The following is a 17,090-nucleotide window of genomic DNA, read 5'->3' as shown; positions in this document are numbered from 1 at the left end:
CTATAATGTTAGACAAGTTCTTGTTTTGGTCATGTTCCTTCTTTGGCTGAGTCCTATTTTTGCTAACTTCCTTGTTGCACCAAGGGAGATCATTAGCTTGCCGATGCTTTGGTCAAGTTTGTCTACAATTGGTTCCTAGTGAGAGCTAACTTATTTATTTAATTTGAGTCATGAATTTTATGTATGGATTATGCATTGGAATGTGTGTAGAATGTTATGAGGCCAACCTTCTCTTGCATAAAGATCTAGAATCTTATGTAAGCCATTTTGGAAAGTATAAGTAGAGGTGTCTAGGCTTAGGGTAGAGTGAGAGAGTACTTAGAGAGTATGGAAGAAATGAAAATGATCATAGATGATCAAGTCTATAGTTAGAATTTGTAGAGATCATGGATATTAAAGTTGTAATTTGTAATCATGTTGTATTGGCTGTAACTTGGAAGATATCATAGCCAAGCATGTTTACAGATAATTTGATTAACCAATAAGAGATATTATTTTTTCTTCTCTAGGTATTGTTCTCTATTATTTTCTTCTACTACATTAACTCTATAGGGTGTTCAGATAGTTAGGTGTTCCTTTGTCCCTAATTTCCAACTATCCCTACTTCAACTACTTTGTACTACATTTCTACCAATGATTCTCAACTTCTACAACCCCTTGTTTTCTCTAATAATAGATGCTCTAACATAGTCTCTCTCATTGGAGAGCCTAAGGATAGTATATTTTTTATAGCTTCCTATAAGCATAGAAAGAACTCTCACCCTTCCTATCTTGTGACATGAGTTTGGATAACTTTATTTAGGGAAAATTATGTGTTCTTTTTATTGAATTTTTTTGTAGTCTAGCTAACATCTTCTATGCTACCTATGTGTTGTTGATGGCATGATAATTTGTTGTTGGGAATTCCTTCTGTAAAGGGTCAGTCCCCTTATTTTGGATTCTTTTAATTTCAAAAACATTGGTTCACATATGATTATGAACTAGTTATAAATTTTAATATATATACTAAAATCAATTGACATGTGGGATTTATTGTCATTAATATCAACATATTAGAGGAATAAAAAGGATTTAAATATGTTAGATAAGTTATAATGATTGATTAGAAGATTTTCTTGTTGGATGCTAAATAAACTATTTTAGGTTAGCTAGTAGAACAAAATATTATGAGGTTTGGTGAGGTTTGGTTATTGAAAGTATCAAGTTGTGCATGTGGGATGTTGTTGATGAAGGAAAATAATTATTTCATTCTTAAGTTTTAAAGAATATCATGGAGGTTTGATTGTGATTAAAGGTCAAATTGTGTGATTAGTACACAAAGTGGCAAATGATACTAACAATAGAATAGAAAAGGGTTTGTTATTTTGAATCAAGAAGGAATCTATTGGAGCACTCTTAAGAGTATGTTTGGGACATACGTAGATGTCCTCAACTCAAAGGGTTAATGCTTCATAGGTTTTCATGGCATAATTTTATTGTCTTAGATGTTTGTGTCTATGTTCTTGAGGAACAAGTGAAAAAGAGTTGGCAAATCCAATGGTTATGGTGAATTTGTGTAGATGAGTGCTTATAAGGATGTTATTTAAGTAGGATATTGATGATTTGGTGATATACATGGATCAAAAGGATTAGATTGGTGGAATTGTTAGTTAATTATATTATTATTCTTATTCTTATTCTTATTCTTGGTAAACTAGGTTGGTAAATTATGTTGCACAAGTGTTAACCGTGAAATATGAGAGATTTAAGATATATAGGTGGTTGCTAAAGGATTTTATTTGGATCTAATGTTTATATATGGGTTTGATTATGAGATTTTGTGTGAATATTATGATGATGGTTCAAGGTGTGAAGTGAAAATTCTTGATATAAGAAGCTGAAATAGGGAAAATCCAGTTGTTGATCATGGATGCTAACACTAGAGGGTGTTGATAGAAAATAGTCTAATTAAGTAATGATTGGGAATATCTCAATAAGAGGTTGAACATGGATTTTCATTGTGCTAAATTGGATCTATACTAGACATAAGATAGATGTCATTTTCATACTTCATACAATCTAAAATAATTATAGTGATTAGTTTGTAAGGAAGTGAGTTTTCCTCTAGGTTGTATTCTGAGGTTTTTCATTTGAACAATGAGATTTAGGTAGTGATACTAAAAGTAAGTGCATTCCCCATACATTGTAATAGGTATAAACTCTAACAAATTATTTATTTATTATGGCTAGCCAATCCTCACCATGGGTTTTCCCTTAATATGGTAAGTCAATGATCACTGAATTTAAACTCATATCATGACTTATCAAACTGATTAACCAAAAATAAACATATTATTTATTCATGATGTAGTGTAAGGTGAGAGAATCCCCAAATGAGATGTCCTAGCCCCCAGCAAATAACCACACAATGGAAACAATATGACAATGAAAGATCTGATACCGATTACAACACTTTATTCATAAAATAACTATTTACATGCAATGTGTCTAGTTGTAAGGCCTTCTAGGATACAACCAAATACAATAGAAATTACAATAATAGTTTTGCAAGATCCCTCAAGATCCAACACAAACCCTAGCTAGTTGATATCCACACTTTGGTAGAAACCTCCAAGGAAGATCTAAACTTGTGCACATAAGCCCACTAGGTAATCTCCTTGTGTCCCAAGCCTCATCTACTAGCCCTTCTCAAACTTTACCCAAGATCTAGGTGTAAACTACCTCACATTTGGCACTCTATCCACACACTTAAGAAGAATTTTCTCACGTAGCTACTCCATCTTCTCCATGTTGGATCCTACTGAATAATGACTCAAGACTGCACAAGACCCCCTACTTATACCCAACTAAGCCACTGGTTGGCCTAGTATGTTACAAATTAAAGAAACCCATGCATTAAATGCACATTTAAGCCACAAGTTGGCTTACAAAAAAATTTAAATGCATACAACCAAATTAAATGCCAAGGTTGGATCACACTAGAAAATGAACACATACAACTTGGGGAAAGACAAAAACAAGATATGAGTGAGCATTTGAAAACCACTTCTAAGTATCAACAACTATCAGGTTCACTTGGCACATGAAGAAAAACTTGGTTGACACTATGAAATTAGTCAACATTAGAACTCAATTAACACTACAAACTTGGCTAACACTTCAAACTCAGTTAACACTACTAGTTAACACATAACTCAGTTAACACTACTAGTTAACACTTAGTTAACACTAAAATTAGTTAATATTGCTAGTTAATACTCAATTAAAACTACAACTTAATTAACATGATAGGTTAATACTCGTTTAACACTACAACTGGGTTAACACTACAACTTAGTTGACACTGCAACTCGGTTAACACTAAAGCTAGGTGAAAACTGCCAAAATATTCAGGAACCTCAGATGCCCCTGCATCAATTCATCTATGTATCCATTCATGTTAAGTTTTTTAACTTAGTAATAAAAAAATCATTAAATGTATCTACATTGTTGGTAATCAAAATTGCATTCCCATCTTGAGTGTCCATTCCAAATTTTGAGTCACTCTGAGCCCTATAAATGCATTTTCATGCTTGTGTAACTAGCTATCATTTCAAGGCCTAAGAGGTGTTTTATGTTTCTAACACCTTGCATTCAACCTGTCCATGTGTTCTATAATGATAAACTTTAATTCTGGGTCATTATGCAAAGTTCCATTTTGAGTAATTTTCAGTTCTTCTTTTTCTCCTTAGTGTCAAACAACGACAAAAGGCCTAGTTTGCCTTTGAATATCTTTCACCCAAAAATGTTTCATGACCTGCTACTTTGGGGATGTTTAATATGCATATCAAAGAACTTGTGTTTTAATTTTCAGCTCATTTTAAATTGGTTTGATTAGGTTTTAGACCCCTAAAATTTGGTTGTTTGTTGTTGTCATGCATTTGCATATTGTTCATAATTCAAGGTAGCCCTGTTTGAAAAGTTATAACTTTTGACTAGTTAACCCAAATAAGAAAATTCCTTTTGAATTGTTTTCTAGAGGTTAAACACTTATCATGCTCTAGTTTTGATCTTATAACAAATCTGTTTGATCAGTTTTCAATTGTGATTCCAAATGCAATTTGTAACTTTTTACTGGTGTCAAATTTAGATTGGTCAGTACCCTAGTTTGAGATGTCATAACTCTGATTCCATAAGAGATGAGATCAAATGGATTGTACTGCTACAATCTACTCTAAAAATACTTCAAGTGTGCCAGTTTGTAAACCTTGACGAATCCATCTACATACTTTTCCAAGCCCATTCCATTTACAAAAAAACCACTTTTCTACTGATGTTTCTAGTCCTGCAAATCTAGGTAGCCAACTTCAAACCTTCCCAAATTTTCCCAATCATTTTTCATGAGCCCAAATTGAAGGTTCATACTCTCTATGTTAGTGTCTACCAATGCCCTAGTTTCTAGTGCCTCAAGTACCTATTTGCCCAATTTGCAAAATCAAATCTGAATCCACTTTGTGGTTTTCTAACATGTTTATTTGCAAGAGATTTTAAGTAAGGAACTTTGGAGGTCGATATCTTTTGACCTTGAAGATGTCATGTGATGAGATTTGGTAGGCCTATTGAATATGTTAGAGAGACAAGATATCTAGAGTTTCAGAGCCTAGCCAGGTGTTTATATAAGTTTTCAAAGGCAAGCAACATGCCTTATTATCAAAAAATCATAGTTTGCAAAGAATAGGGTAAATGAGTTTTTAGTGATCAATTAGTGGTCAAATTCATTTTTAATCATTGCCAGATGATCAATGGATTAGTTTGTAATATTAGTTGTTTGAAATTTTTTTTTTTTTTGGCTGGACCCACTTTGGGGTCTGACTGATTACATCAAATTGATAAAATTGCACATGGATTAAATAATTTTTATCCAAAATACATTGATATTTCTCTAAACTTGGGAAGTTATAGAAATATGATTTTCCTAATGATTATAAGAAATGGGTTTAAGGGCCTTTGTGATTAGGCTCTCTTGCAAGTCTGTCCGGGCCTTTTCCATATACATTTCCTTAGTAGACAGAGCACAATCAATACAATACATTTTTTATTTCTCCATTCATGTGATATTTAATGATGTGGCTTTTAAAATATTTCAATATTCAAATATTGTAGTTAGATCAGGCCTCCACATAATGTAAAGAAAGGCACTCACAAATAATGACCCACGACTGTAGAGCAAAAAGCACCACCACAATGTAGAGATTGGAGACATCATCAAAGAAAACTAAGGCACATGAGCTCCATGTTTGGAGAGAGGAAAATAAGTGGCATAATAGACGAAGCCATCAAATAGAGCATCCATGATGAAGAGGGGGTATGTGAAGTTGAGTGGTAGGGGCATCCCACCAATGCAAGGAAGAGGTTTGTGAGTAGTCCATGCAAGGTGCATGAAGGAGGAGTTGAAGCTGTAGCCTAGAAGATGCAATCCATTGCATGGAAGCAATCCACAAGTCCCATCTGCACATGAATGAAGAGAAAATTTCCCATGTAAAGGAGATAGCCCACGGCCCTGGCTAGAGATGACATCATAATAATAGCTTATATTTTGAAGATGTTGTACACTGAAGTAGGAGCTCCACATTTTTGGCAGTGGACATGAGCTTGGTAAACTTGTTGAAGCTAAGGAGCTAATGAAGGAAAATGTTTCAGACAAGCTGAGTACACCAATCAAAATTATTTAGAAGTCTTGCAGCCTTGTGTTTTTTGTTGAATAGGGATTTCTACCCGTGGCATCCCTCGTCTCCTAGTGCATTATCACTGATGTATTGGGTTTTCATTTTCTTTTCATCTTGTCTATCTATTCATGCAGAAAAGATATATCCATGTATGGATGTTTGTACCACATGCATCCAAGGATGAAAGTTCTTGGTATTTAACATAATATGCACTCAATGCTAATGTGTCTAACAGACACCAAGCATTTTAAAGGTAGAGCTTGTGCATGCAGGGACCCACCGTGGCAAGTTTTGCATGTGAGGTTAAACATAATTTTGACTTTCGACAATCAAGAGATTTCCAAGGCAGTATTTTAGAGGTACAACCCTACGATGAGTTATAAGATTAGGATGCCTCAGATGGAGGCCTACAATGCTATGACTATTGGAGGATTGGACAAGACATATTATTAAGGTATGATGCTATGAGATTTTCTATCATCGTAGGATTAGGATAGAAAGTTTTAAGTCTTAATATCTCATGACAATTTCAGAGGATTGGGAGGCCCAAGAGGAAGGCATAAGATGTTACAAAAATGGTGAATTTGTGAGCTTGTCATAAGATCATAAAAGTTAGAAATTCATGTGGAGATGTTATGATAAGGAGTTGCCATGAGATCGTAAGAAAATTAAAATATTTCAAATGAATAATGTGAAGCGGGGCTCACCCAGATAATCAACAAATGAGAAGTGGACATGTGGCATCAGTAGATTGGAGAGAAAGTGAAAAATGAATTAAAAATGAAGTCCAAAGTTTCTAAATGCATGAGAATTTCAAAATGGTTAAGATTTGAATAAATTTAAATGAAACTGATATTATATAGTTTTAGCTATATAGATATTTTAATTTTTTCAATTTTATAAATATGTTCATGGCCCAAGAGCCATCATTTTGAATTGACTGTAGGGGCATGATTTTTATCCAAAACATACAATATGATATACTAACAAAACCGAAAAAAGATGAATTTTCCATTTCTGCAATCAATTTTTGAATAGGTATTCTTTAGAAGTGACTATAGGCAGTTTTCTATTTTTGGGGGCTTCTCAGTGCAAATACAAATTTGATGTTTTTAGAAGGAAATAGGTTCAAATATAGCTATAATTTCACCATATTTTACTTCATTAGCAAGTTGAAGGATGGTTTGATTGTTTTAAATGCAATTGGAAGTAATCAAGTGTTTTTGCAAACAATACAGTTGATTTCATGGCAAAAGTAGAAGTAACAAGCTAGGATCATATTTCAAGCTTTAGCACAAATTTGATGTGTATCTAATATTTTCTTCTAGAGGATATTTTGCTAATTGTTTCAATGAGATATATCAAATATTTTTGTTGCATCATTTATGGTTTTTGGTTACAGGAAGATAAGGAAGTTCAATTTCAACCAACATCAAATTGAAGACATTTTCAGTGGGACACATGTCAGTTTCACATGAGAATTCTTGAAATATCTTCTCTTCTTTATATTCTTCTTCTCTGCTCATTGTAAGGGGTTCCAATTTTTTGAGATTTTCTCATGATTCTGAGACCAGATAGGTTCTAGAGTTGGAAAATTTCTTGACTATTGTGATACCATTCTTAGTGTTCCTCTGTTATGAATAGCAGTATTGTATTTCTTTTGAAGCATTTTAGTTTATAAAATCATTCATTTTGTATTTTCTAAGTTTTGACATACAAATGATGTATTGGTTTCAATGAGATTAATGCAAGAGTTTCATTTCTCTTAGTTTCATTCTGATTCTCATCTCCTTCCTTTGTTATCTATAATGTTTTGTGTTTAAGAACAAAGATCTTAAATTCAATTGCAATCCCTTAAGGTTGTATGTCTGGATAAATTTGCTATTGGAACAAAGATCCAAGTAAATGCTTGTTTATATGGATAGGGTTGCAGGTTATAGCAAGAGAATATTACAATAAGTATGAGAGTTTTTATGAAGATTGATAAATATTTGCAATTCAGATAGATAGATCAGATGCTTGGATATATGAGTATACTTTAGGTATCCATGTGTATGTTAAAGTTTAGTTGATTCCCAATGGATAAGGGATTGGTCAGCTTAGAGGGTGCATGTTCTCTAATGTTGCATATCCGGTGTTGGTGCTGAAAATTACATTACCGTTTTGAGTGCCTATTCCAAATTTTGAGTCACTTTGAGCCCCTATGAACCCATTTTTGTGCATATGTACCCAGATGAAATTTCAAGGCCTAGGTGGTGTTTCAATTTTTTAACACCTTTCATTTGGCATATGCATGTGTTTCATATTGATAAACTAACATCCCTGATCATTCGGTGAAGTCTCATTTTGAGCTAGTGTCAAAACTTGCAATTCTGCCCAAGTGTCAAATAGTGATAGGAGGGCATGTTTGCATTTGAATATCTTTTACCTAGTTATGTTTCATGACCCGCCACTTTGAGGATATTTATTATGCATAACAGAGAACCTATGTTCCAAGTTTCAAGTCATTTCGACATGTTTTGACTAGTTTTTGAATGTCTCAAAGTTGGTCAGTTGCCTTTGTTGTAAATTTGCATATTGTTCATCTTTCTAGGTAGCCCTATTTGACCAATTATATCTTTGACCTAGTTGACCCAAGTGAAGAAATTCTTTTTGCATTGTGTTTCAGGGCTTAGATACTTCATATGTTCCAATTCTTTGAAGATTTTAGGAGGATTGTGAGATCAATCTATTTCTAATTTCCTGAGATTTTCTTATAGTTGTGATACCATTTTCTCAGTGTTCTTCAGTTATGAACAGCATATAGTATTTCTTTTTGAGGCATTTGTTATATTACATAGTCATTCTTTGTGTATTTTCTGAGTTTTGATATGCAGATGATGTATTGTTTTCAATGAAATTAATACAAAAGCTTCACCTTTCTTAGTTTCATTCTGATTCTCATCTCCTTCTTCTATTATCTGTAATGTTTTGTGTTTGAGAATGAAAAGCTTGGACTCAGTTGCAATCCTTTAATGTTGTATGTCAGGATGAATTTGCTGTTGGAACAAAGATTCATGTAAATGCTTTTTTATACTGATAGGGTTACAGGTTACACCAGAAGGATTTCATCATAAGTATGAGAGTTGTTATGAAGATTGATGTCTATTTGCAAATCAAATAGATAGATCATAAACCTAAATATATGAGTATACTTTAGGTATCCATCTGCATGTTAAGGTTTAGCTGATTGCCCAATGGATAAGGGACTAGTCAGCTTGGAGGATACATGTTCTCTGTTGTTGCATACCCGGATGATGTTGAGATACAAATCTTAATTGAATATCTTTCCTTTTGTGTTTAAGAGTTAAAAGAGTTTTCCCTCACTTAGTTTATTAGGTTCATGTGCTCTATTATTGGCTATTTCATCCATGAATGCTTCCATAAACATAGAAGATTAAGGGATTTTATCTATTTTCTAGATTTCGTTGTATGCCTTTACACTGGTACCATATAAAGAGTCTAAGGTCCACCCGACTAGGTCTAATAAAGCCTGAAGAAGAAGAAGGATTTATCCTTATAGTTGGCCCAAGACTATAGTCAAGTGCATGCATCATAGGAATTTGCTAACCTTAGATGTATTGGTTTGGTTTCTTGGTTATTTCTAAAACTGTTAAATTAGGAGCCAACACCCAGATTATGCTGAGATCCAAATTATTAATTGAATATATTTCCCTTTATGTTTAAAGAATTAAAAGAGTTTTCCCTCACATGGTTTATCAGATTCATGTGCTCTAATTTTAGGTATTTCACACCCATGAATTCTTGCATCAACATAGAAGATTAAGGGGTTTTATCTGTTATCTAGATTCAATTGTATACCTTACACTAGTACCATATAAAGAATTTGAGGTCCACCTACCTAGGTCTTGTAGAGCCTGAAGAAGAAGAAGGAATTAACCTTATAGTTGGCCCAAGATTGTAGTCAAGTGTGTCCATTATAGGAATTTGCTAACCTTAGATGTATTGGTCTAGTTTCTTGGTTATTTTCAAATCTGTTAAATTAGGAGCCAACATACACAATTAACATACTTTTTTTTGTGGAAAACCTTGCTTAGAGGGAAAACCCACAACAAAAATTGATACCACAAGTATTTTCTACTCTTCTAAAATACATCTAGTTAAGATCTTATCCATGTTAGGAGCTTGCAATAATTGCCTGCTAAGTAAAAACCCTATTGGGAGTCACCTAGTCAATGGATTTACATTTGGCCCTATTAAAGACTTTACCCTATTAGGAGTAACCACTACTGCATTTGGACCCAAATTACAATGGAAGGTCATTGCAATTATGGTGACTGACCATCGCCCATGTGATAGTACCAAGAATTGGCTCCTATCAGATGGGCGTCATACTTTTGGCATCAAAATTTTTGATGAAAAGCTCCTCTATCACAACTATAACACAAAAAGCTATCACAATTTGGCAGAAAGCAAGACCAAGAGGTCATTGTGACATTTTCATAATTGCAATAGGAAACCATCTCAATTATGACATCTTATACTTTCACTATGTCATCACAATAGTGACACATGTGCTCTAAAGTTGACAGTCATCCATTGGAATGTCTATCACAAGTGCAACAATATGCGACAGTATTATTGTGGGTGCAATAGATATTTGTCAGATTTATCTATCACAAGTGCAATGGATATACAAACACATTGATGTTGGTCCAATGACATTCCATCAAACTAGGCCATCACAATTGTGATGGGCTACTAAAATATTTGAAAATTATTATTCTTCTTTGTTAGAAAATCATTTTACTATGTTGATCAAACATGTACATTGTTTAGCACAAGTCATGCAGTTTACTCTTTGGCCCCTCTCACAAAGATTATTTTTTGACATTATTCTAAGTTGTCTGATTGATACTACTTCTGCTCAAGTGTTTCATAGATAGTGTTGCATTTCCATTTCCTCTTTATATTAATGTAGATAAGAATCCCAATGTATTGATTATTTTTCCATGAAGGAATCCATGGATTCAACATATATTTTGTGTGCAACATTAGTTTATCAAGGAGTAATGTTTCCATGTAGCCATTTGGCAGTGTTCCACCTATTTTCATTTCAACTCCTTAATACTAATACTGCACACAAAATGAATATTGAATCCATGACTTCTTGCATGGATAAATAATCATGATGTTGGGCTTCTTATCCACAATAATATAAAGAGGAAATAGAAATGCAATAATATCTATGAAACACTTGAGTAGAAGCAATATCAATAAGATAACTTAGAAGAATGCCAAACACAATCTCCATGAGAGGGGCCAAAGAGAAAACTACATGACCTATGCTAAATAGTGTATGCATGTGATCAACATAGTAAAATGTATTTCTAACAAAGAAGAACAATTTTTTTTTTTAAACATGTTCTTTAGATGTTTTCCTTGTGGTATCATTCAATGTTTATTATATCTCATGTCTTGACACATGATGAGATATTGTGTGTATTTACTTATCTACACATCTCCCAAGGGATTTACCATGCTTTTTTATTGCTTAACATTTCTTTTATAAGGTCCTTTCAATGTGGTAGAACTTTGTTCATGCAGCACAAATTTTCTCCTTCTAAAGCACACTCCATTTGTTCTCCTATAGGTCTACCTAATATTGTAAATGTCCTCAATTGCACAAGGTCTACTTTAACTAATTTCTTCTAAATCTATTTGTCTTTTATTATCTTTTTATAATAGCTAATTTCAAGAGAAAATATTTAATACATAGCACTATATAAGTATCCCCTAAAACCAGTGAGCAATGAATGCCATTTTGTAGTGTTTTCCAAGAATCACTTGCCTCTAAATAATGTATACTAATATATTGTATGATCTTAAATGTTGGAAATATAAGATAGGCTAGGTTACTGAGAGAGGAGGGGTAAATTAGTAACCAATAAAACTTAATCTTAATTCACCAATTAATCCTTAATATGTATTCTGATCTAATTGCATGCATGAAAAATTGAAAGCATTAAAGCATTGATAACACTTTGACACACAATATGGTAACCTAGAAACCTTCCAAATAGAAAGTAAAACTAGGGTGGGGATGATACCCACAAGCTTTAGTACTACAGTATAAAGTTGGCCTAATAAGGCTTACAATGATCACTTCTGATGATCTGCCCTATTAAGAACAATATGGACTGCTAGGTCCACCTTCCAAAAGGATTTACAAATATACAATGAAGTATGCACTCGGTAAAGAGATTTATAAAAGACTATTAAGTCTACCTTGTGAAAGGATTTAACTACTCCACCTGTTAGGATGAACTAGTGGCTGATCTTTGATCTGCAACTTGATTTGCTAAATTAGATTCGTTTGGCATGTAATGATCACCTTGCTATGATAGATAAATCTTTGTTGCTCCTTATACTTCTTGTAGTCTTCTTATTTTTCACTTCTTCTCTTATATATATATATATATATATATTTCTATCATTCCATTACTCATGCATTGGATGTGATACAATATATTACATATATACCAATCCAATTTACAATTCATCAAAGCTGGCCACAATACAACCCAACTATATGTACTTGGGTTATGAAGAAAAACTCGATGAGGTTCTGATACTTGGAAACTATTGTCAACACTCCACATCATCATACACTTAGTAGACATAAAATCTTGACTCATACTAGTCACTTCCAACTAGTCTAAACTTAGTATATGCTAGTGACTTGGTGAACACTACAAAACTTTGCATATAAACTAAATCACTTGGTTGAAACTGCATGGCTTGGTCAACACTATCACTATTAGCTCAATGCAAACTGAATATTGTTCCTGATTCTTGGTAGCAACTATAGAACTTGGTAGAGCCTAAATTACTTGGTTAACACTATAAACTAAAAGATAAGCTTGGTAGCTACTAACCATTTGATTAAATGTGTGTGTCACTAATAAAAAAACTTGACTGTAATATGAAGAATCTCCCCCTTTAGCATTAGTGACAAAAATTCTTATCAATAAAACTAAATTCAAAAAGTTCAAATCAATCTTTAGTCTCCATCCTATGTCTTCAACTCGATAACATACTCTATTTTTGAGATTTTTCAAAATTGCTTTTCTAAGAGATGTTTATTATACATGTATATGCATATTATTGTGATGCTCCCCCATACATATATATTCAACATACTTTACATGATATATACATCTTCTCCCCTTTTATTGCAACATCACATTTTCTCCACTTTTTACATATTCTCCCCCTTTTTGACTTAAATTCCAAAGGTGTATGCTACATAATTATGTCAAAATGTGACAAGAAGTTAGAATGTACCTTTAAAATTAGTGACGTTTTCTTGTCCCAATTTTCTTGCAACAACTTGTAATGCAATCTAAACTTGTGTTGATAACTCCATCATGTGATAAAAAATGGAGAAGTTATTGTCATGGATGAGAGTTTTGGCATGTGCAATGTGTTTCTACAATGCATCCATGTTTAGAAGAATCATGACTTTTATATCTATAAGTGTGGCCCTTATCTTGTCTTCTTCCTTTAATAATTTTGCTTGCATATTAGTCAGAAATCTAATCTTTCTGTAATGAGCAGAACTATAGCTCGAGTTAAGTGACAACTAGTTTGCACTTGCCTTCAGGTTTTCATCTATCTTGGAGAGTTTATCTTTGATTCCCTAAGTATAGATGTATCACATAGTTTACTAAATAGAGAAGTAACATTGTTGGCAAAGGTTTCCAATGAGCTTAGAATGGTAGACAAGTCTACTTGATATATTGCAATCTGCTGTGCAACTAGCTCCAATCCTTTGTTTTCAAATTTCTTCTCTACTCTTTGTAACAATTTTTCTTACCCATTCATATCTTCATTAAATTTTTGGACCACTTCTACTAATTGAGCTAAAATAGGTTGGGAAGTATCAACATCAGTGCTAAGTGCATCTTCTAGAATGTTCTTTGCATCTTCTAGCACTTGATTTTCTCTGTTTCTCTCTTCTCTAAGCCTCTATTGCTTAGCTTTCTTTTGTAATAGCTCACCTACTATATGCATTTGATCAAGATTTGAATTAGATATATCCCAATTCAAGATAACTATATCCTCATCAAGATCAATTTCTTCTTCCTTATCTTTTCCTTTGCTAGAAACCTTAGTACTTAGTTGAGGCTTGCTCTCAACTATCTTTGTACTAATTACTTGTGCACTAGGAATAGTAACAACAGTGGAAATAAAAAGGACTAGAAAAAAAAGTAGATATTGCATAGATTGTAGAAATAGCTTGTTGCTAAGTAGCCAAAACTAATGAAGGAGGAAGCACTAATTGCTCGGTAGATGAAGTGTTGATCACTTTAGTCAATGAAGTACTTAGCTAAATAGGTGAAGAGATTGGTTGACTATTTAGATTTGCAATGTTTTCCACAACTAACTCAATAGGAGCTTTCTCTGAGCTTGATGGAATTTTCTTGAAGAGTGAGGGAATGAGGCCATAACCACTTCTACAATCTTTTTAAGGCTAGTTTCCTCAATGCTCTTAATTTTAGGGAGATTCTCCTCAGTGGCTTCCTATTCTTGCTCCTCATCATCTTTATTATCATAATTTGTTTCTTCTTCATCATCACTATCCTCTTCTTCCTTTTCATCTTCATCATCTTTATCCCTAACATGAATAAAAAAATCACTCTTCTAATGAAGACTGTAGATATTATTCCATGTATTAGTGGCATTCTTCACCACATGTTCAATTTCATTGATCAGTATTAAGAAAGTGTTAAATTTCAAAGTGAGTTTTTCTTCATTCTGCTTCATGGACTCTTTTATTTCTTTTTCATTAAGACTTGGCATGAGTTGCCTCAAAGTTTTCTCATATATATCATTTGTAGTTATTTTGGCATGTTCCCATCTTGGCTTGATTCTTTCCATCAGTTCTTTGGGAATTTATTGTGAAATTTGATCAGGCGAATATTTCTATTTGCCTAGCTTAGACATAATCATGTCTTCAACTTGCTTCTTTTCCTCTACATTACTAGTCTCATATCTTAATGATTTAAAATTTTCCATGCTAGATCTAGAATCAATCTCTTTAAATTTTTCTTGAAATGTAGGTGGATTTTATTTGAAAATCACATCCTCTTCTTTTTCACCTAATTTCAATTTCTTTCTAGATGTTCTTCTTGTAAATACTACAACAGATGACTTGGTAGGTTTGGTTATGATAACCTTACCTTTTTTCTTGATTGTCTCTTCTTCTTCTACTTTTGTTTCATCTAACTCATCTTCTACATCATCTTCAATCACATCATCTCCTTTACCTTCTATCAATAAGAGAGTAGAACTAGTTTGTCTCAGTTTTGTTATCCGCTTCTTTCCTTTGCTGACATCCTAAGGAATCTTTATCTCTAGTTCAATTTTGGCTTTGGCCTCATCATATGTCTCAAAATATGTGGCCTTGGGATCCACAAGTTCATTAAAAAATGCCTCAATTATGTCCTTGGTGTCATCAATGTTAACCTCATAGCCTAGAGGCTTAACCCACACCACTCTAGGTTTGACTTCATGTATGTATACCTTGTCATATTCTACCATAAAATAAACATCATCCTTGTAATCTTCTACAAGTTTCTTGGTAATTATGAATCTATTATTCATCTTTTCTTTGAATGAATCAAAATAATTATCCATGATACTAACATAGTTTGCACCCATCTATGTTATATACTCATTGATCTGATATAGAACAGGCACATGTTTTCTGTTTACAATTGCCTTTTAAAGGAAAAAAAAATTTGTACAAAGAAGAATAAATAGGTTAAAAGTGAACCAAAATTACATATGTTATTCTTCAAATTTCTAATGCTCTCCATGTTTTTGTTGAATTGGTTCAACATTATCTTGGCAAGGTTGAAGGACATGTTGTTCTTCACCACCTTGAGAAAGAGATTCCCTACCTCACATGATACACTATTGAGATGACTAGAAATATATATTTTGTATGCTATTACATGAATTCCAAACTTTAGCTCTATGTCAGCTACATGACTGATCTTTATACCTCTTCCATCCCATTCGACAAGAGTTTTATTTTCCAGTTCTACCTGACTTAATGTTTTGGTAGTCTTTTCCTTCGTCAACATTGGGAGCCTTGTGATTCAATGAATCATTTTCTTTGTTATGAGAACAGGTTGCTCCAACCATAGCTTCTTATTATGCACATGGCTAAGGATAAACCAAATCCATTTTATTTGAAATTCTTGAGGCATGTGTGGAATGTGGGCTAAACCCTTGGTTTTCAAGTGTTGATGCTAGGGTTTCAACACACCATTCACACACAAATTTTCCAGAGTTTCATCCATTTCTAGGCTTCCAATGTCTTGAATTGAACAACAAAAATGTGAGAAAATATCATTAACCAATAGTACCTTTGGTGAAATCTATGACTAAGCTCCATTTGGATCAAGAGTTTTTGCATTTGTTGGACTCAACTTGAAGTCGGATGCTTTCCACTCAACTCCTCAAACCAACATCGCAGACCCCTTATTGGTTTTTCTATTGGAGGATGCCATGCTCAATAGGGGTTATGGAAAAAAACATGTAAAATTTTAACAACAGATCACATAGATCACTTGTATGCATAGAAATCACTCTTTGCATGTAGCTCTTTAAAAATTCATGGTGTCAAATGAATTCAATTTCATCATTTTAAACAAATTTCACTTTCTAGTTGCCATAAATGCTTGGTACATTCATTTTCTTGATGACAGACTATCTTCCACTTGGTTTGATCTAAATGCTCGATAGAGTCATCCATGACTTAGTGCCCACATAATGACTTAGTTACTCCAGACCTTGCTTGGCAAGGTCATGCAATCTGACCTAGCTTGGTAAGATCTAGAATTTCTTTAGACACTCGGTGATCCTTTTGCATCTTGAATGTTGATATGGATCTTTTCTTCTAGCCGACTGGAACTAATGTAAGATGTCAGCTTCAAAATCTTAGTTACAGTTATCCTTGTGTGAGATCAAGTAGAAATGTTTGAGTCACCCTATCTTTGAGTGACATGTGCTTCATTACTTAGACTTGCATTCTTCGAAGATTTTAGAATCCATTTCTATCTAGTCTACTTTTTATCTTCAATTTTTCCAATATTCATACAATTCTTGGTGAGGTGTCCAAGTTTTGTACAAATGAAACATCTTCTAGTGGTGTCTCTTGTCCTTGTGTGATTTTTTATACAATTTATTTCAATGTGTTCAAATTCTCCACATTAGTGACATCTACACTTTATGTTGTAGTCCCAACCAAATATAGCTTTTAGAATCTATTCTACTGGGTTTAAAATCCTTGTTTTTCATTCAAAAGGTTTG

This window comes from Cupressus sempervirens, chromosome 6, assembly GCF_028749045.1.
Source record: "Cupressus sempervirens isolate cs-2001-9-10 chromosome 6, ASM2874904v1, whole genome shotgun sequence".
In the NCBI taxonomy this organism is placed as follows: domain Eukaryota; kingdom Viridiplantae; phylum Streptophyta; class Pinopsida; order Cupressales; family Cupressaceae; genus Cupressus; species Cupressus sempervirens.
Note: the sequence above shows the minus strand (reverse complement) of the source record.